Source organism: Mustelus asterias, unplaced genomic scaffold (assembly GCF_964213995.1).
Source record: "Mustelus asterias unplaced genomic scaffold, sMusAst1.hap1.1 HAP1_SCAFFOLD_116, whole genome shotgun sequence".
In the NCBI taxonomy this organism is placed as follows: Eukaryota; Metazoa; Chordata; class Chondrichthyes; order Carcharhiniformes; family Triakidae; genus Mustelus; species Mustelus asterias.
The window spans coordinates 904,111-926,867 of NW_027590156.1; the positions used below are offsets into that span (position 1 = coordinate 904,111).

The 22,757-nt window shown below is 45.5% G+C and overlaps 1 protein-coding gene and 1 pseudogene across 3 annotated transcripts in view; one reads left to right on the forward strand and one right to left on the reverse strand.

The window, feature by feature from the left end:
* Positions 1-22,757, reverse strand: part of LOC144484595 (uncharacterized) — a 185,593-nt gene that overhangs the window by 32,987 nt on the left and 129,849 nt on the right. The window lies entirely within an intron of this gene.
* On the forward strand, positions 729-1,867 carry LOC144484571 (uncharacterized; annotated as a pseudogene). The gene has a single exon (XR_013496093.1). The product of XR_013496093.1 is annotated as an uncharacterized LOC144484571 (transcript).

Genomic DNA, 22,757 nt, shown 5'->3' on the forward strand with positions numbered 1-22,757 from the left:
TCCTCTGATTTTACCTCGTGTCCTTCCATTCATTAATTATTTCTTTGTCTTGTTACTTCTTCCAAAGTGCATCACTTCGCACTTATCAAGGTTAAATACCATATTTTTTTATTAATTTGTGGGACATGGGCATTGCTAGCTGGCCATCCCTAGTTGCCCTTGAGAAGGTAGTGGCGAGTTACCTTCTTGAATCGCTGCAGTATATGTGCTGTGGGTTTACCTACAATGCGGTTAGGGAGGGAATTCCAGGATTTTGACCCAGTGACTGCGAAGGAATGGTGATATATTTTGAAATCTACCAGTGTTCTGCCCATCTGACAAACCCAACTATATCGTGCTGCAACCTACGACAGAATGGGGTAGACTCTAAAAGGACCCTGGGTCTCTGGAATGCTCGTCCAGTAACAATCCCACCATGCACATTGGTAGATGTATCAATTGGTTTAATAATTTTATATATTAACCCTGTAGTTCTGACCGTAATTCGATGACAAAATACAATTTTGTGTTGAACATTATTTCCTTCCTATGGCGGTGCTCTTACCCAGCATTCGCAGCGAGGGAGAATGTGCCATATTGTCATAGTGGCAGCCGCTTGCGCAGGCGCAGTACCTGATTCCGAGTGGAGCATGCGCTGTGCGGATTCGGAGGATTTACACACAGTGAACTCAAACCAAGAGAAATATTTGCTTCAATTTTTAACTTTGGACTTTTTCTTATAGGATATTAGAAGTGCAGGAGTGGAAGGGAGAAAACTCAAACCAAACATCGCATCAGGATCTGACACTATCACCTAAATTATTGTAATCTCAATATCATTGGGTTTTGAACATGGAAGGGGAAAGCACGGTTAACAGTGGAGAGAAACCGTACACGTTTTCTGTGTGTGGACGAACATTTAGCCGATCATCTGGCCTGTTGAAACATAAATGCAGTCACAACAAGGAGAAACAATGGAAATGTGGAGACTGTGGGAAGAGATTCAAATTTCCATCTGAACTGAAAACTCATCGACACAATCACACTGGAGAGAGACCATTCACCTGCTCTGAGTGTGGGAAGGGATTCACTACCTCATCCATCTTGCTGACACACCGGCGAGTTCACACTGGGGAGAGACCGTTCACCTGCTCCAAGTGTGGGATGGGATTCATTTGTTCATCCCATCTGCTGAAACACCGGTGGGTTCACACTGGGGAGAGGTCATTCAACTGTCATGAGTGTGGGAAGGGATTCGCTACCTCATCAATCCTGCTGACACACCAGAGAGTTCACACTAGAGAGAGACCATTCAGATGCTCTGATTGTGGGAAGGGATTCCCTACCTCTTCTATCCTGCTGAAACACCAGCGAGTTCACACTGGAGAGAGGCCGTTCACCTGCTCTGATTGTGGAAAGAGATTCACTGATTCATCCGACCTGCTGAAACACCAGAGAATTCATAACGGGGAGAGGCCATTTATCTGCTCCGAGTGTGGGAAGGGATTTACTCAGTCATTCAACCTGCTAAAACACCAGCGAGGTCACACTGGAGAGGCCGTTCACCTGCTCTGAGTGTGGAAAGGGCTTCAGTCAGTCATTCATCTTGTTGAAACACCAGCGAGTTCACACTGGGGAGAGGCCATTCACTTGCTCCAGTTGTGGGAAGGGATTTATTGATTCATCCACCCTGCAGAGGCACCAGCGAGTTCACACCGGGGAGAGACCATTCACCTGCTCTGATTGTGGTAAGAGATTCAGTCAATCATCCAACCTGGTAAAGCACCAGCGAATTCACACTGGGGACAGGCCATTCACCTGCTCCGTGTGTGGGAAGGGATTCACTCAGTCACCTCACCTGCTGAAACACCAGCGTGTTCACGAGTGACTGCAAGGACTGAATTTTTCTCTTAATCACATCAAGGTCTTAACTATTTTCATTGGTGTCTGTTTCTGCTGATAATAAATCCTAGCCCAGTTGGAAGGTTTATATTTTGGGTGGAACTCAAATAGACCAGCTTTATGTTCAACACAGTGTGATGAATGCTTTTAATACCTCAAACATGTTAGTTCCATTTGAAGGGCTTCCCCCTCTCCCGTCTCCTCCATCCTCACCTCCAACAACAAGCGTGAGGAGCTCATGGAGCTTCTTTGTTACCAACATTGAGACAATCTGATCAACTGGCTCTGCTGCTTCTCTCTCTTCCATTCGCCCACCCGGCCAAACTGTCTCTAAATTTAATTCTGGTCTGACTCTTCAACTCATAAATAAAAACAGGAAGTGCTCATTAATGTGTAAGTGGCAGGACAAAGGAAATGAAAGAGATGGCCCTCGTGGGGTGGAGGGAGAGGGAAGGAACAAGATGGAAAATGAGATTTTAAATTAACAATGCGTACAATGGAAATTAAATGATAAATATATATGTATAAAATAAGATATGAATAATAAAAGTAAACAAGTAAGTCAAAATGAAATACAGCAAAATAAGTGGAAATGGGCTGAAGATGGAGGAGAGGAGATGCTCTGAAGTTGTTGAACTCAATGTTCAGTCCGGAACGCAGTAAATACCGAATTGGGAGATAGGGCAATGTTCCTCCAGTTTGCATTGGAGTGCCTCCTGTTACCATTGTTTATTGCCCCTTCTATCACGTTACAGATGATCAAGAGTAGACTGGTAGTTATTGGCGGTGTTGGATTTGATCTGAGTTTTGGAAAGCGGGCAATCTTGGGCATATTGTATCATTGGCGGTTAGATGCCAGTGTTCTAGCTGAGGATCAGCTTAGCTAAGGTTGCGGCAAGTGCTGAAGCACAATTCTTCAGCACTACTGCCAGAATCTTTTTCAGGGCTGTAGTATTTGCTCTTTCCAATGCTCCAAGTTTGTTTTTTTCTTGAAATCATAAGGAATGGTGAAGTGTATCTGTTCCGTTCAATGTCCACCCCACTCTGTCTCTATATTTACCTCTTTCTCTCTGAACATCTGCCTTGAACTTTCCCTCTTTCAGTCTAACTCTCCATTTCCCCTCTTTTGTTTTTGTTCCTTCTCTTCTCTCCCTGTCTGGGTGGAATCAAGTTTCATTGATTTGATTCCTGAAATGAGGTGGTCGTTGAGCTGGGGATCCGTCTTGATTTTAAATGGCAGAAGAGACTCAAAGGGACATGTGACCGAATTCAACTCCATTGATTTTGTTCACTGCCAATACCAGCTCTGACAGCAATGACTTCTGCTGCTGCCGTTGTTGGGAAGTCTAAGACACAAATTTAGGATCGTGATGTTTATGGCGGAGTGGGATCAAATCCCCCACTGTCACATTTTCACTTAAATTACTATAAACGTTCTGAACACCTTTGGTCAAAGCATGTGATTACTTGAATTGAATGCAGTAGAATGTATCATCATTCATTTTGACTCGAAAAACCAGCAGAGACAATGCAAAGCGAGTAACTGACAGCCTTGAAACGAGTTTAGTTGTTCCGCCAGTTAGCCGGATCTGTTTCACATGCATGCATCGCCGTGTTTCTGTAGTGTAGTGGTTGTCACGTTGGCCTCACATGTGGAAGGTCCCCGGTCATAATGGTTCTGATTTCAGTTATTCTCGTTTTGCATGAAACATTAATTGAGCTGATGAGTTTTTCCGGCATTTAGGACGGGAATCACACAGTGAAAAGAATCCCTGTGATAGCGAGCAAGACAGGATGGATTAACTGACACAAGGATTGATGGACAAGGACAACGTTGATTGGTTCTCGTTAATTTTAAACGTTGCTGCATCACCTCTCAAACTGAGACTGTCTCCATCCCGCTTTGCTAATCTCACAGTTACTGTTTTCTGAATGAAAACTGCTTACAATCAGTCGAAGTCAAATAGTTTAGTGTTTCATTCAGTGAGAAATTTCCTTGTCATTTCGCCCGAGATTTTCATCCACAAATGAGTGATATTTCTGTCAGTGCATCCGGTTAAATCTGACCCATTACCCAGACTTTACCCTGTATCACCACATCCATCGTCAGTGCTTTGCATCCGAACACCCCCTTTTCACTATCTGTGTTTGTTCTCAGCCTGTTGCCCATGTGACTTTTCCAACTAGGAAGCAAAATCTCACTCGACTGATGCTGACAGACTTGCTTTCGATCAGGAAGTAATTCAAGTTTGTTTATCAAAAACATTAAATCTTAATATATCGAAGCCAGTCTGCGACCCTGAAAGCGCTGAACCCTTACCACTAGACCAGCAGGATGGTCGGGCGTTGGGGAAAGTTATAGAACAAAGAGATCAACAGGTACATGTTCATAGCTCATTGAAAGTGGAGTCACATGTGGACAGAGCAGTGAAGAAGGCACTCGACATGCTTGGTTTCATTCGTCAGAAAATTGAATACAGGAGTTGGGACGTCTTGTTGAAGTTGTACAAAATATTGGTAAGGCCACACTTGGAATACTTTGTGCAGTTCTGGTCGCCCTATTATAGGAAGGGTATTATTAATCTTGAAAGAGTGCAGAAAAGCTTTGCTAGGATGCTACCGGGACTTGATGGTTTAAATTATAATGAGTGGTTGGATAGATTGGGGCTTTTAATTTCTGGAGCGTAGGAGGCTGAGTGGTGATCTTACAGAGGTCTATAAAATAATAAGGCGCATAAGGCGTGGTATATATGGATTTTAGTAAGGCGTTTGATAAGGTTCACCATGGTAGGCTTCTGCAGAAAATGCAGATGTATGGGATTGGGGGTGATCTAGGAAATTGGATCAGGAATTGGCTAGCGGATAGGAAACAGAGGGTGGTGGTTGATAGTAAATATTCATCATGGAGTGCGGTTACAAGTGGTGTACCTCAGGGATCTGTTTTGGGGCCACTGCTGTTTGTAATATTTATTAATGATCTGGATGAGGGTATAGTTGGGTGGATTAGCAAATTTGCTGATGACACCAAAGTCGGTGGTGTGGTAGACAGTGAGGAAGGGTGTCGTAGTTTGCAGGAAGACTTAGACAGGTTGCAAAGTTGGGCCGAGAGGTGGCGGATGGAGTTTAATGCGGAGAAGTGTGAGGTAATTCACTTTGGTAGGAATAACAGATGTGTTGAGTATAGGGCTAACGGGAGGACTTTGAATAGTGTGGAGGAGCAGAGGGATCTAGGTGTATGTGTGCATAGATCCCTGAAAGTTGGGAATCAAGTAGATAAGGTTGTTAAGAAGGCATATGGTGTCTTGGCGTTTATTGGTAGGGGGATTGAATTTAGGAGTCGTAGCGTTATGTTGCAACTGTACACAACTCTGGTGCGGCCGCACTTGGAGTACTGTGTGCAGTTCTGGTCCCCACATTACAGGAAGGATGTGGAGGCTTTGGAGAGGGTGCAGAGGAGGTTCACCAGGATGTTGCCTGGTATGGAGGGGAGATCCTATGAGGAGAGGCTGAGGGATTTGGGATTGTTTTCGCTGGAAAGGCGGCGACTAAGAGGGGATCTTATTGAAACATATAAGATGATTAGAGGTTTAGATAGGGTGGATAGTGATAGCCTTTTTCCTCTGATGGAGAAATCCAGCACGAGGGGGCATGGCTTTAAATTGAGGGGGGGTAGTTATAGAACCGATGTCAGGGGTAGGTTCTTTACCCAGAGGGTGGTGAGGGATTGGAATGCCCTGCCAGCATCAGTAGTAAATGCGCCTAGTTTGGGGGCGTTTAAGAGATCCGTAGATAGGTTCATGGACGAAAAGAAATTGGTTTAGGTTGGAGGGTCACAGTTTTTTTTTAACTGGTCGGTGCAACATCGTGGGCCGAAGGGCCTGTTCTGCGCTGTAATGTTCTATGTTCTATGTTCTATGTTCTATGTTCGAACCTGTGCATGAAGATGTTGGCATATTGAGGTGTGAATTTGGTCCCCAAGGCTATTCCGTGTGTCTGGATAAAGAACTGGTTGTTGAAGGTGAAGACATTGTGGTCAGGATGAAGTGGATGATTGTAAAATTGCATCTGGAGATTGGCAGTTGTTGGCGTTGAGTACTGAGGCAGTTGCACCAATGCCATCGTCGTGGGGGATGCTGGTGTAGAGTGCCGAGACATCCATTGTGATGAGGAGTGCTGCTGGTTCAACTGCTCCATGTGTGCTGTTTCTGAAGGAAGTCCGTAGTGTCACGACAGAAGCTGGGGTTCTTTGTACAATGGGTTTCAGGATGCCCTCGACGTAGCCGGAGAGTTTCTCGCACAGGGTCCCATTGCCCGATACGATGGGACGGCCAGGTGTGTTTGCCTTGTGTATCTTCGGGAGGTAGTAGAGATCTCCAACGCGGGGAGTACGTGGGATGAGAGCACGGAGGGTGCTCTGAAGGTCCGGATCAAATGTCTTGATCTGTCTGTTGAGTTGACGGGTGTGTTCTTTGGTCGGATCTGCAGGTAACTGTCTGTAGTTTTCCTCATTGTTCAGTTGTCAGGACACTTTGCAGTAATTCGTTCTGTTCAGCATGATGATTGCCCCTCCTTTGTCTGCTGGTTTGATGACAATGGTGCGCTTGATCTTGAGAGCGTAGATGGCGTTGCGTTGTGCTTGGGTGATGTTCGGGGCTGTCTTGTGAGTGTGACTGATGAATCTGGCATTGACGCACCTCCTGACAGCTTGGGCATACATGTCAAGTCGAGGGCAGCGGCCTTCCAGAGGAGTCCAATTCGACTCTTTCCTCTTCGGTTGCTGTACCATGGATCTCTCTATCGGCTGTTCCAGTTCATTGACTATCTCATTATGTTCGCTGTTGGCCTCTTGGGGTTTGTGGAAGAACTCCCGCAGCCTCATTCGCCTGATGAATTCCTCTGTGTCTGCTGCGAGACTGATGGGGTCTATTTTGGTGGTGGGGCAGAAATTGAGAACTTCGATTTCATCTGGTTGAAGTGTGTCCGACAAGTTGACAATGGACTTCCCTGCAGTGGTACTGTTTTCTACTGTGGTACCGGGGGAGGCTTGATTGCTGCTGGTGGTGATGCCGAGTTTCTCAAGTTTCCTGTTCTACCAAATGTGGCATTGTGACGATGGCTTTGTGCCACCAAATAAACCTGTTGGACTTTAATCTGGTGTTGTGAGACTTCTTCCTGTTGTGGGCACAGAGAGCTGAAAATCTTCAAGCTGACAGTCACGTTACAGTTTTACATTTGGATATAAATGAGCAGACTGATGGTGTGTGTAATACACTGTATTACCTGGTTACAGGTACATAAAGAATGTGAGGAGAATCTTTACTGAGGCAGCGAGTGGTGACCCAGAAGTTAAAAATTGAAGTGCAAAATGAGAAAAGAAATGAAAAGGGGGAGAAAAGAAAGTGTTTTACTCACAGATGTAGGAGACAGGAGGAAGGCTGAGTCTGTCTGAAGCTTAATCTTCATTCAGAGGGAGAGGAGCAGCAGCAACAATGGACGAAGCTCCATGCGGCCATTGACACAAGGCCCGGACTCTGATTGGCTGGAGGACCATCGCCCATCCGGTCCTCCTGGCAACCATTGGTCAATATGCCGCATGTAGACAATGAGGGGGCGGAGCCCAGGCCGACGTGGGAGTGGGCGGGGCTTTGACCGCCAGCCGCGCTGAGCTGGTGTCCAATCCGCAGTGTGCTGCTTCTGTAACCAGTGATATTGCTGCCAATGGGACAGTGTGTGCTGGGAACGCCCCTCTGAGTCATTGTGACGGCACAATGGAGCATTGCCTCAATCAGCCAATAGCAATCACTCTGCTCCGCGGTGACGTCTCCGGGTTCAGGCGCGCGGACCCGGGAGCCCCGCCCCCACCCATTGTTCCCCAGTCTGTACATTCCACACATTGTTAGTCCAGTCATTGAGACAATTTCAATTCCACTCCGTTATTTTCCAGTTCTGTTCCTGTCCCGCCTGGGGTCACATCTACTCGATCTTTCCGACTCCTGAAGGAGCGCTGTGAGTTCTGGGTTACTAGTCCATAAAAGATGTAAAAGATTCTCCAGCTCTCTTTACCCCCATCCAACTTGTGGACAGTTCTTACTCAGTATTATTTCTCCCAAGCCCTTAATTGTCCCAATCCATTATATGATCCATTTTACTTTAATTTTCCTCACTTTGCGAGCATGTGCAGTGTGTTTAATTGGACCCTGATTGTTTTGAACTCAGTTTCTCTGGAGTGTGTGTCAATGCCTTGATGGTGTCACAATGTTGTCTCAATCCCCTGGCCACATTAGCCATTTCATCTCCTGCTGTGTCTCAAGTAGCTGTGTGTGTTTGGGACCCGCTCTTCACTCCATCTCACCATGAATTTAGGCTTGCTATTTTTCACATGTAACAAATCACATCTGCACACTCACTCCATTATCGTAAATTCATGTCACACATTCTTAACTCAGATGTATTGATGAAAAGATCAAAGTGAGTGTCTGTCTTTCTTATCTCCGGTAGTCATGATGTGGACAATACACATCTTTTTAGCCTGTCTTGATGCTCTCTCCACTCACATTGTTTTGTTTCTTAAAGACCTGATTAGTTGTAAGTATTCGCATTCCAACCATTATTCATGTAAATTGAGTCTGTGTCTTTATAAGCTCTGTTTGTGAACAGAATTCCCACTCACCTGAAGAAGGGCCTTAGAGCTCCGAAAGCTTGTGTGGCTTTTGCTACCAAATAAACCTGTTGGACTTTAACCTGGTGTTGTTAAACTTCTTATTGTGTTTCTTATCTCCCCCTGTTATGGTGCTGATATTTCATGTAGTGGCCGGGCTTTCAAATGTGGATTTCTTTAAAACAAAGTTCATGGATGTAGAAACGTTTCAGAGACCAAGTATTACGCTGGCTTTCACTGATTTACAACTCAGCTAATACAAAGAGCTCACAGAGACAGTAATTCTGTTGAATACGTGCTTTATTGCCCAGGCCTGGTCCAGGAGCGTCAGAGAATAATTTGGGGCAGCCAAACTATTCTAAATTCCATTGCTTCCAATATTACAATTATACAACTTTCAAAAATCATTTCCCCACCCACTTTGCTCACCCAGCCAGACATCAGCCAATCATTATTCGTCTACATTATTTACCTTGGCCAATAACATGTCACTCTCTGGCAGCATGAGAATACATAGGTCCATAAATTCAAAAGTGCTTTTCCACTGTGTCCGAGCAACTCCTTATCGGAAAACTCTCCTAGCAATTTTTTATCGGGAAACGGTATGCTCTTATTCATTAAATTGTCTGGGAAGCTTGTACTGTCTGGAACCAACGCTGATAAGAGTTTTTTTTTTGCTTCACTCAGTACCTATATTGTTTTCAAAGAATGTAGTTCTTCTTACCTTGCCATATACCATCATGCCTTAGAGTGTCATTAGCCAAGGTGTATGATTTCAATACAGAATATATGTTTTCAAAAATACATGTTTAAATTCACTAACAATGGTTATATGTATTTCTATGCAAACAGTACCTTTGTAACTCCAAGTACTTTGTGATTCTTCTCTAATATATTCACTCTAAATTAACCTATTCTGATCTGTTTGTGAACAGAATTCCCACTCACCTGAAGAAGGGCCTTAGAGCTCCGAAAGCTTGTGTATTGGCTTGTGTATTTTTAAACTCTTATCAGCGTCTTTTTAGTCCCAGGTTGTCCTGAACCCCCTCTAACAATGGACAAGGATGTAAATATCTCCCAGAGAAAGTGATCAACTTATTCATCCCATCGACACATTCCAGACTTTCACTGGAATGAACCAGGATTCCACATTGATATATTCCATTCAACCTCACCCACAGTGAACATTCCAATTTCTTTGTTCTCCAGGACAATATATTCACAATATCTTTAAAACAGAAATTAAACATTCCCATTTGATTTCAGACAGTAACATATTCTGTTAGTTTGTTCTTTATTGTCAATGTGAGGCTGGGGTTGTTCCCCTTGGAGCAAAGGAGGTTGAGGGGAGATTTGATAGAAGTAGACAAGATTCTGACAGGTTTAGATAAGGTCGACAAAGAAAAGCTGTTCCCATTAGCTGATGGGACAAGGACGAGGGGGGACACAGATTTCTTGTTTTGGGTCAAAGATGCAAGGGGACCGGGGGAGGGGGGGGGGGGGGGGGAGGGGGGGGAGGAGTGGGGGTGGGGGGAGTGGGGGAGATGTGAGGAAGAATATTCTGATGCAGCGAATGGTAATGACCTGAAACTCGCTGTCGATGAGGGTGGAGGAAGTGGAGACAATAAACAATTAAAAAGGAAATTGGATGGGCATTTGGGATGTTCCAAACAGAATGAAGAACAAAGAAAATTACAGCACAGAAACAAGCCCTTTGGCCCTCCAAGCCTGCAGCAACCATGCTGCCCGTCTGAACTAAAACCCCCTACCTTTCCGGGACCATATCCCTCTATTCCTATGCTATTCATATATTTGTCAAGACACATCTTAAAAGTCACTGCCGTATCTGCTTCCACTACCTTCCCCGGCAACAGGTTCCAGGCACCCACCACCCTCTGTGTAAAAAACCTGCCTTGTACATCTCCTTTAAACCTTGCCCCTCGCACCGTAAACCTATGCCTCTTGTAATTGACTCTTCCACCCTGGGAAAAAGCGTCTGACTATCCACTCTGTCCATGCCCCTCATAATCTTGTAGACTTCTATCAGGTCGCCCCCCTCAACCTCCGTCGTTCCAGTGAGAACAAACCAAGTTTCTCCAACCTCTCCTCATAGCTAATGCTCTCCACACCAGGCAACATCCTGATAAATATTTTCTGTACCCTCTCCAAAGCCTCCACATCCTTCTGGTAGTGTGGTGACCAGAATTGAACACTAGATTCCAAGTGCGGTCTAACTAAGGTTCTATAAAGCTGCAACATGACTTACCAATTTTTAAACTCAATGCCCCGGCCGATGAAGGCAAGCATGCCGTATGCCTTCTTGATTATCTTCTCCACCTGCATTGCCACTTTCAATAACCTGTGTACCTGTACACCCAGATCCCTCTGCCTATGAATACTCTTAAGGGTTCTGCATTTACTGTATATTTCCCATCTGTATTAGACCTTCCAAAATGCATTACCTCTCATTTGTCCGGATTAAACTTCATCTGCCATCTCTCCGCCCAAGTCTCCAACTGATCTATATCCTGCTGTATCCTCTGCCGGTCCCCATCGCTATCCGCAATTCCACCAACCTTTGTGTCATCCACAAACTTACCAATCAAACCAGTTACATTTTCCTCCAAATCATTTATATATATATTACAAACATCAAAAGTCCCAGCACTGAACCCTGAGGAATGTCACTTGTCACAGCCCTCCATTCAGAAATGTACCTTTGCACTGCCAACCTCTGTTTTCTTCTGACTAAATATCTCTAAACTTCCTAACACCCTGTCACTCTGTGACATTTGAAACCAGGTATTCGCAAAAAGACTCAAAGAGCATCAACCCACTGGAGGCTGAGACCAGCCAGTCCAGCACAAAGAAACCCTCTGACCCTTCCCATTGACCAACTGTGAGAATGAACAAAATGCAGTCCTGGATGCAGCTGAGAGCAGAAATCATAACAGCAGAATCCAACCCCTGTCATCACTCATGAACTTGCTGGTGTCTCAGCAGCTGGGATGAAACGCTGAAACCCTTCCCACACTGAGAGCACGTGAATGGCCTCTCCCCAGTGTGAACTCGCTGGTGTGTCCACAGGTTGGATAACTGAGTGAATCCCGTCCCACACTGAGAGCAGGTGAATGGCCTCTCCCCAGTGTGAACTCGCTGGTGCATCTGCAGACTCGATAACCGAGTGAATCCCCCCCCACACTGAGAGCAGGTGAATGGTTTCTCCCCAGTGTGAACTCGCTGGTGTGTCCGCAGGATGGATAACCAAGTGAATCCCTTCCCACACTGAGAGCAGGTGAATGGTTTCTCCCCAGTGTGAACTCGCTGGTGTGTCTGCAGATTGGATAAATCAGTGAATCCCTTCCCACACTGAGAGCAGGTGAACGGCCTCTCTCCAGTGTGAACTCGTTTGTGTGTCCGCAGGTTGGATGACTGAGTGAATCCCTTCCCACACTGAGAACAGGTGAATGGCCTCTCCCCAGTGTGAATGCGTTGGTGTCTCTGCAGGTGGGATGACCGAGTGAATCCCTTCCCACACTGAGCGCAGGTGAATGGCCTCTCCCCAGTGTGAACTCGCTGGTGTGTCTGCAGGTGGGATAAATCAGTGAATCCCTTCTCACACTGAGAGCAGGTGAACGGTCTCTCCCCAGTGTGAACTCGTTCATGTGTCCGCAGGTGGGATGACTGAGTGAATCCCTTCCCACACTGAGAGCAGGTGAACGGCTTCTCCCCTGTGTGACATAGCTGGTGTGATTGCAGGTGGGATGACTGAGTGAATCCCTTCCCACACTGAGAGCAGATGAACGGCCTCTCCCCAGTGTGGCTGCGCCGATGAGCTTCCAGCTGAGATGGGGTTCTGCATCCCTTCCCACAGTCCGCACATTTCCACGGTTTCTCCATGGTGCAGGTGTCCTTACCTCTCTCTTGGGTGGACAATCTGTTGAAATTTCGTCCACACACACAACAAGATTACAGTCTCTACCCGCTGTGTATGTTGCGATATTTATTCAGACTGTGTAACTGGTTAAAGCTCTTTAGTCAGTGCATTGGAACACTCTCACTCGAGTGTGGCAGTGTGTTGATGCTTTTTCACTCACACTGACATTTCAAATCTTTTCAAATCGACAGACTGGACAATCATTTCTCCTTCTGGATTCAAAGTCCGATGATATTGAGATCCCAAGGTATATGACTCTGTCAGATCGAGACGTGACGTTTCAGATTTCAGCCTGTGATTCCTCTTTCAATATCCTGTAAAATGAGTTTACAAAAGTCATCAGTGTCAGTACAGGATAGAAATTCAGAACAGACAATTTCTATGGAACATTCTTTCCTCTCTCATTCCCCAAAAGCTGTAAATCTCCATCCCACACACTCTCTCCCCATTCTCAGCAGGTCTTGCAGCATCTGTATGGAGAGAAAAGAACTGATGTTTCAGAGCTTTGACAAAGGGTCATCCAGACAAGAAACATCAGCTCTTTTCTCTCCTTACAGATGCTGCCAGACCTGCTGAGATTTTCCAGCATTTTCTCTCTTGGTTTCCGATTCCAGCATCCGCAGTAATTTGCTTTTATAAGGCTGCAGATACCTCCTCCCAAGTAACATGCGTGTGCCCAACACATCACTACTTGTTTCCCTTATTTCTTTAGCACCCATGGTGCTCTCCGCAGTAAACACAGAGGAGAAGTATTCATTAAAAATCTCACCCATCTCCTGTGGCTCCACACACAGATGGCCATACTGATTTTTAAGGGGATCTCTTCTATCTCTAGCCACCTTTTTACTCTTAATATAGCTATAGAACCTCTTGGAATTTTCTTTAATCTTACCTACCAGATCCATATCATACCCTCTTTCTGTCCTCCTGATTTCCCTCTTCAGTATTTTCTTACACTTTTTCCAGTCAGAGTGATTCACTTGTCCCCGATTGCCTAAACCCAATGTCTGCTTCCTTCTTTTACCTGACCAGAGCCTCAATGTCCCTTTTCTGACAGAGATCCCTAAATTTACCATTCTTTCCCTTCATCTTAACAGGAATATACTGCCCCTGGACTCTTGATATCACACTTTCAAAACCTCCCAATTGCCAGTCATTCCTTTCCCTTCAAACAAACTCACCTAATCGACATCTGCTAGATCCTGCCTAATGCCCACAAAAGTGGCCCTGCTCCAGTTTAGGGCCATGACCTGTGGACCTGTCCTATTTTTTTCCAGAACTATTTTGAAACTATTGGTGCTCCCAATAGTGCTCCCTGACTGACACTTCAGTCACTTGCTCCAGCTCATTTCTTAACTGTCTAATAGAAAGTAAGTCCAGAAATTGCTAATGAAAAATAAGGAGCTGGGAGATGAATTGAACAAGTATTTTGCCTTGGTGTTCACAATAGAGGATACAGTTAAAACTCAGAAACAGCTGTAAATCAGAATAGTAATTAATTAATAATAATGAATAATAAAATACAGTGTAGAAGGAGGCCATTCAGCCCATCGAGCCTGCACCGACAACAATCCCTTCCAGGCCCTATCCACATATTTACCTGTTAATCCCCCTGATACCAAGTGGCAATTTATCATGGCCAATCCGTCTAACTGGCACATCTTTGGACTGTGGAAGGAAACCGGAACACCCGGAGGAAACCCACACAGACGCGGGGAGAATGTGGAAACTCTGCACAGACAGCGACCCGAGGCTGGAATTGAACCCGGGTCCCTGGCGCTGTTAGGCAGCTGCACTAACCACTGTGCCACCGGGCCACATGTCAGTGACATCGCCCAACTCCAGCCCAGTCTCAGCTCATCTGGAACCCTCACCCATTCCATTGTGACGTCACACACTCACCCATTCCATTGTGATGTCACACTCTCACCCATTCCATTGTGACGTCACACCCTCACCCATTCCATTGTGACATCAGGGCTTCCCTCTCCGATCAAAGGGGGGGACCGGGAAGTTCATTTCCGGGATTTGGGTTTGAACAACATGTTTACAAAGTCTCTCCACCCACTCGCCACATTTATCATTCCCCGCACGCCGCCCTGTACCTCGTATTGATCTCGCTTCCAAACTAAAACCGTCCATCTGCCCGTCGCCATTACCCGCACTGCGCATGCTTCAGGCCCCGCCCCTCATTCACTCCGATTGGTTGGAGGACCAGCCACTCCTGCTCGGTCCTCCAGTCCCGCCCCCTCCTCCTATTGGTCCGGAGCTGCCGTCAATCAGTGCCCGGGCATTGTGATGTGGAGCATGCGCAGTGTCATTGTTGCCCTTGGCGCTTGTTTGTCCCGGAGAAGCGGAGTCAGCGTTAGGCGGTGGCTGGGAGGATTTGGAAACACTTTGTGGATCCGCAAACCCTTCAGAATCATTGTCAGCTCCCTGGTTTGCAGCTGCGGGGCTTCTCCCTCCCTCCCTCCCGGGAACAGGCCCAGGTTAACGGCCCCATCCTGGCTCAGCCACTGGAGGATGGTTCACATCAGAGGATGGGGGAGGGGGACAATAAATAAGAGGTTACACTTTGGCCTCAAATCAATGAGGACTCTGATCTCTGGGAAGGAAGGACACCCTGGGAGGTGGGCGGGGAGGATTCACAAACACCCGCTGGAGGCCCCAACACCCCCAGTAAAAAGCTGCAGCTCCCGGGTTTGCAGCTTTTTCCCGGGAGGGAGTTGGGGAAGTTTTGTGGAGACAATTCCCGGTTGGTTCAGTTCGTGGTTCCTGGAGCTCAGAAACCCCGAGTTAGAATCCTGAACCCCACAGTGAGTGGTTGTTTTATTAAATACTTTTTATTTATTCATCATCTGTTGAAGAAAATATTAATTTGTTTTGAAAAATCATTTTATAGCATTTGTGAAAATACCCATTAAAACAGCAATTCTCTCAATGTATCTCATAGAATCCCTGCAGTGCTGAAGGAGGTTATTCGGCCCATCGAGTCTGCACTGACAACAATCCCACCTCGGCCCTGTTCCCGTAACCCCACATATGTAACCTGCTAATCCCTCGAACCTACTCATCCCAGGACACTAAGGGGCAATTTAGCATGGCCAATGCACCTAACTGGCACATCTTTGGACGATGGGAGGAAACCGGAGCATCTGGAGAAAACGCACGCCGACATGGGAAGAACGGGCAGACTCCACACGGACAGTGACCCAAGTTGGGAATCGAACCCAGGTCCCTGGAGCTGTGAGGCAGCAGTGCGAACCACTGTGCCGCCTACATTGCTGATGAGAATTTTAATTTACTGACTTGGGAATTAGTTCTCGGGAATAGTCATTCTGAAAATGACCATTAGAATGTGTTTTTAATTTACCCCATAATGCCAGATTTCAGTTTGCATTTCAAAATTGAATTGAGAATGTCTGAGAGCAAATGGTAAAATGAGGTTTGAGACACCAGCTGCAATTATTTTCTGTGACTGATGATACCTTTGTCCCTGTGCAGGAGGTAATTCCGCTGCTGTTGTGGCACAAATGAAATGGAGCCTTTCCTCGGAACAGGCCCATGTTAATGGTCACTGTGGTGTTTCATTGGTGAGCAGAGCACATGTGCCCATTGTGGTAACAACAGAGTCAGTGGGGCTGCACGTCCCCTGCCTTGGAAGGAAAATAATTGACTCCTTGATTGTACTCTCAATCTGTACATGGTCTGGAGGACTGAATCCAGCTGGAGGGAGAGGGAGCTGGGCTCAGAGTGGAGATGGGGCAATGAGTTTGATTTCAGCTCAGGGACAAGAGAGAGTGTGTGGGATGGGGATTACAGCTCAAGATAAATGAGATGGAGAAATGTTTCGTGGAAACTGAAATTGTCAGTTCTGAAGCAGTTTTTTAAAACTCTTTTTGCAGGGAACTAGAAGAGGAGGATTCACAGACAGGAAACTCAAACTAAACTTCACATCAAAGTCTGACAGAGCCATTCGATTCTTCCTGACCTAAATATGATTGCTTTTGACAGTGGAGACATGAATCATTCCCTGTTTTGTCAGTGGAAGAAAATTTCAAAATTCAATGTGACAGAAAAAGAACTGAGACACACACACACACACCCAAGTGAGAGTGCTCCAGTGACCTGACAGTGGATAGAGCTTTAACCAGTTACACAGCCTGAAAAACATCACACCATGATCTGTATGTGGATGAGGCTTCAACTAATCATCCAACCTGGCGAGACAGAAGGACACCAGCACCATGGACAAACCGTGGAAATGTGAGGATTGTGGTAAAGGATTCAATTATCCATCCCGGTTGGAAACCCATCGACACGGTCACATTGGGGCTGGGAAAATGTAGAAACCATGGAAATTTGATGATTGTGATAAAGGATGCAATTATCCGTACTTGCTGGAAAGCCATAGACACAGTCACACTGGAGAGAGGCCATTCATCTGTTCTGTGTGTGGGAAAGGATTCACTACCTCATCCCACCTGCTGTTACACCAGCGAACTCACACTGAGGAGAGGCCGTTCAGCTGCTCCACCTGTGGAAAGGGGTTCTCATGTTCATCCAACCTCAGTGCACATCAGCGAGTTCACACTGGGGAGAGATCGTTCACCTGCTCCTTGTGTGGGAAGGATTTTGCTGGGCCATCCAGTCTTTGGTCACACCAGTGAATTCACACAGGATATATATAATATATATAAATGATTTGGAGGAAAATGTAACTGGATTGATTCGTAAATTTGCGGACGACACAGAGGTTGGTGGATTTGCGGAAAGCGATGAGGACCATCAGAGGATACAGCAGGATATAGATCGGTTGGAGACTTGGGTGGAGAGATGGCAGATGGAGTTTAATCCGGACACATGTGAGGTAATGCATTTTGGAAGGTCTAATACAGATTGGAAATATACAGTAAATGGCAGAACCCTTAACAATATTGATAGGCAAAGGGATCTGGGTGCACAGATCACTGAAAGTGGCAATGCAGGTGGAGAAGGTCATCAAGAAGACATACGGCATGCTTGCCTTCATCGGCTGGGGCATTGAGTTTAAAAATTGGCAAGACATGTTGCAGCTTTATAGAACCTTTAGTTAGGCCGCACTTGGAATATTGTGTTCAATTCTGGTCGCCACACTACCAGAAGGATGTGGAGGCTTTCGAGAGGGTCCAGAAAAGATTTACCATGATGTTACCTGGTATGGAGGGCATTAGCTATGAGGAGAGGTTGGAGAAACTTGGTTTGTTCTCACTTGAGCGACGGAGGTTGAGGGGAGACCTGATAGAAGTCTACAAGATTATGAGAGGCATGGACAGAGTGGATAGTCAGAAGCTTTTTCCCTGGGTGGAAGAGTCAATTACTCAGGGGAATAGGTTTAAGGTGCGAGGGGTAAAGTTTAAAAGAGATGTACGAGGCAGATGTTTTACACAGAGAGTGGTGGGTGCCTGGAATTCATTGTCGGGGGAGGTAGTGGAAGCAGATACGGTATTGACTTTTAAGGGGCGTCTTGACAAGTACATGAATCAGATGGGAATAGAGGGATATGGTCCCTGGAAGGGTCGTGGGTTTTAGTTAAGTCAGGCAGTATGGTCGGTGCAAGCTTGGAGGGCCGAAGGGCCTGTTCCTGTGCTGTAATTTTCTTTGTTCTTAGTACACAGGCCAGTTTATCTTTCGAGGGATGAGTGTGTCTGAGAGGTATGCAACTGGAAAACATTTTCCATTCACCTCCTGCATTGCTGCAGTACATATAAATATCGTTCTCACTCTGCCAGCAGGGCTGTGGGATTAATTGGACAGATCTTAAAGACTGCCCGACTGGGCAGGATGTGCCAAATGGATTCCATCTGTGATGTATCGTTCCATAAAACAGAATATTCAGCATCAGGAGAAAGAAAGTGAAAGAAACCTGTCTCTGTGGGATTTACCCAACCAGTGTGAGCACCTTCAGGTGAGCAGAGAGAGGAGAGGAAACCAGTGGGAAAAGTTTTTAAAACTCGAGGTATTCCCACAGGAGAGCACTGGTTTAATTCAATTTTAAAAATGGAGAATGGCAGCGCACAAATTCCGATGAATGCATTTTTAAAAATTATTTGATCTTAATTGCACAAGATAATTTTCTATTATCGTCTTTGACAATGACGCCGTTAATTCCCAGGTGCCCCTGCGGGTGTGAAAGTGTCCTATTCATTCCACAGGAGCCTATTGCGCAGGCGCAGTGCTATATCTGGAGCGTGCGCAGTGTCACTGCTCGGAGTCTTGCGAGTGCGGGAGTTGGCACATTTTTCTGCGGGTGAGTCGGTTGGGCTGTGGGAGAAATGGAGCCGGGAGTCGGGGTAGGGAGGGAGCTATGGCTTCCAAACACCCGCTGTAGGCTGCAAGGCCCGAATAAGACCCTGCAGGTCCCGGGTTTGCAGCTCCGAGGCTTTTATCCCGGGAACAGGCCCCAGTTATCGGCCGCCATCTTGTTTCAGCGGAGACGGAGGGCGCATGCGCTGCTGTCTGACGGGTCATAATGGGCGTGGTTTCAGGGGCTGGTTCAGAACCTCGACAGAGGGACAATAGAATCGTAGAAACCCGACAGTACAGAAAGAGGCCATTCGGCCCAACGAGTCTGTACCGATCACAATCCCACCCAGGCCTCATCCCCACAACCCCATGCATTTACCCTGCTAATCCCCCTGACACTAGGGTCAATTTAGCACGGCCAATCCACCACACCCGCACATCTTTGGACTGTGGGAGGAAACCAGAGCACCCGGAGGAAACCCACGCAGACATGGGGAGAATGTGCAAACTCCATACAGACAGTGACCCAAGGCCGGAATTGAACCTGGGACCCTGGCGCTGTGAGGCAGCAGTGCAAGCCACCGTGCCGCCCTTAAATTCCCAGGTGTTTCATTAAGATTACTTCTCAGTCTTCTAAACTCCAAAGAGTACAGGCCCCAGCTGCTCAACCTGAAAGATAAAACTCCTCATTTCAGGAATCAACCAACTGAATCTTCTCTGAACTGCCTCCACTGCAATTTTGTCCCAGCTAAAATAATTCTGTGCCAGGTAGGAGGAGAGAATGTTTTGAATTTCTGTTCTGGACAGATGCTGATGGATTTTGGAAACTCCTTTTACAGGGGGTTAGAAGGGAAAGATTTACACACAGCAAACTCATACCAAAAGAAATGTTTGTCTCTCTTGAATTTCTAACCTTGAATTATACCTATAACTTTTCTCATTTACAGGGAGAAGATTTGAAGATTGCAACATTTTTCCCGGACACCAATCTCTCCGAGATCTTTTCAGCTGCAGCAGATTTTAAAATGTGAAAACAGTGAAGTGGTTTTGGGGTGAGTGTTCGTGAGCATTAATTTAAATTTAGAGCATGCTCTGATTCCATGGATCTCGGGCGATTATGACTCGTTTACCATGGATGGGGAGGCAATGGTGCAGTGATAGTTATTGGATTAGTAATACAGGGATCCAGGGCAATGCACTGCGAACCCTGGGTTTGAATCCCACAGTGACAAATGTTGAAATTTGAATTCGGTAAAAATCTAGAATTAGAAGTCCATTGATGACAATTGTCGTAAAAATCCATCCAATTTAATAATGTCCTTTAAAGAAGGAAATTACCACATCCCCCAGCAATGCAAGCCACTCAGTTCAAGGGTAATGAGTTATGGGCAATAGATGCTGACGCAGCCAACACATAGAGTCATAGAGCAATACAGCACGGAAACAGGCCCTTGGGCCCAACTGATCCATGCCAACCATGGTGCCCTCCCAGCTAGTCCCAATTGCCCATGTTTGGCTCATATCCCTCTAATCCTTTCCAATTCATGTACTTATCCAAATGCTTTTTAAATGTTTAAACCTGCTGTTTGAACCTGCCTCAACCACTTTCTCTGGCAGCTCATTCCATGTACACACCACCCTCTGCATGAAGAAGTTGCCCCTCGGGTCCCTTTTAATCTTTCCCCTCTCACCTTAAACCTATGCCCTCAAGTTTTCAATTCCCTTACCCTGGCAAAAAAACAATGTGGGTTCATCCTGTCTATGCCCCCCATGATTTAATACACCTCAATATGGTCACCCCACATTCTCCTACGTTCGAAGGAATAAAGCCCTCGCCTGTCCAACCTCTCGCGATCACTCAGGCCCATTAGTCCCGGCAACATCCTCATAAATCTTCTTTACACTATTTCCAGTTTATCAATGTCTTTCCTAAAACAGGGTGACAAAAACTGTACACAGTACTCCAAGTGCAGCCTCACCAATGACTTATACAACTATAACATAATGTCCCAACTCCTATACTCAGTGCCCTGACTGATGAAGGCCAGTGTGCTAAATGCCTTCTTCACCATTCTGTCTACCTGTGCTGCCACTTTCAACAAACTATGAACTTCTCCGAGGTTCCTCTGTTCCTCAACACTCCCCAGTGCCTTACCATTCACTGTACAAGTCCTACCCTGGTTTGACTTTCCAAAATGCAACACTCACACTTAAGACCATAAGACATAGGAGCAGAACTAGGCCACTCGGCCCATCGAGTCTGCTCCGCCATTGAATCATGGCTGATATTTTTCTCACCCCTGTTCTCCTGCCTTTTTCCCATAACCCCTGATCCCCTTATTAATCAAGAACCTATATATCTCTGTCTTACAGACAGTCAATGACTTGGTCTCCACAGCCTTCTGCGGCAGAGTTCCACAAATTCACCACTCTCTGGCTGAAGAAATTCCTCCTTATCTCTGTTTTAAAGGATTGTCCCTTTAGCCTGAGGTTGTGCCTCTGTACTCTGTATTACCTGTACTGAAATCCATTTGCCAATCAGCGGCCCACTTCCCCAACTGATCAAGATCCCCCTGTAATTTTTGATAACCTTCTTCACTATCAGCGACACCTCCTAATTTAGTATCGTCTGCAAACTTGCTAACCATGCTTTTTATGAATTTTTAAACGGCCATCCATTTCTCTGTTTCACCTCTGCCCTCCCTGATCAGCTCTCTGCCATTGTCTACCTTCCTCTGCCTCTAATAATGGGTGTATTTTAACTATTATTTCCGCAAGCTATGTCTTGATGAGGTTTTTACCACTTCACAACTCTATTCACTGCTGATTTACCAGTCTTACAATGTACAGGAATTGTTTCTCTTCCACTGGAGATCATTTCCCTTCCACTTCTGAGCTTATATTGACCAACAAAATCTGAGACATTTTTATTCCCTGTAATTCATTCTGCCCACCCTGAAACGTTAATCTTCTTTCTGTCTAAAAGGATGGTCTCTTTCCTCATGTTCACAATTAAAGGGCAGGAGATGGCTGACATTTAAGGGGACAGTAAATTAATAGAGGACAGAGATATGTCTAGTGTTATTATATGGTACCCAGATGAGATATTTTATTTATGTTTCTGTAATAAAATATATTTATTATTATTTCTTGCATTGTAATACAATACTGTAGTGATGTTATACATTTCCAGTCATAAAGTCATTACAGCACAGAAGGAATCCATTTGGTAACTCGATTCCATGCTGACTCTCTGTATAACATTCCAGTCCCATTCCCACTCTATATCCCCATTCTCCTGAAAGTTTATTTCCTTCAAGTGCCCATCCACTTTCATTTTTAAATAGAATCCATAGATATGGATGGAGATTTACAACTTTTTGGGAATGAAATAGGAAAGAATGTTCCATAGAAACTAGAATTGTCTGTTCTGAATTTCTATCCTATACTAACTGTGATGACTTTTGCAAACTCATTTCACAGGATTTTGAACGAGGAATCACAGGCAAAAATTTCAACTGTCACGTCTAGACAGAGTCATATTCCTTGGAATCTGAATATCTTGTAATATGGAACTGTAGCTCCGTTATATATTTCCAGACGTCTCTTCCCTCAGAGGGTTGTTAGTCTTTTGGATTTCTCTTCCCCACGGACCAGTGGAGGCTGAGGATCATTGAATATATTCCAGTTAGACAGATCTTTGACTGACAAGGGTGTCAAAGGTTATGGGGAACAGACAAGAAGATGAAGCAAAAGCTAATACGTGGGTGCATTTCTTCACTCAAGGATCCGGTAAAGCTTTGGAATTCTCAACCCCTGAGGACAGTGAAGCCTCAGTCATCAACTACTTTCAAGAGTTTGATTGATTGGTTTCTGGATATTGAAGATATCAAGGGATATGGGTTTAGTGTGGAGAGAATGATGCTGAGGTAGATGAACAAATTATCTCATTGAATAGTTTAAAAGGCTCGATGGACCAAATGGCCGACTGCAGCT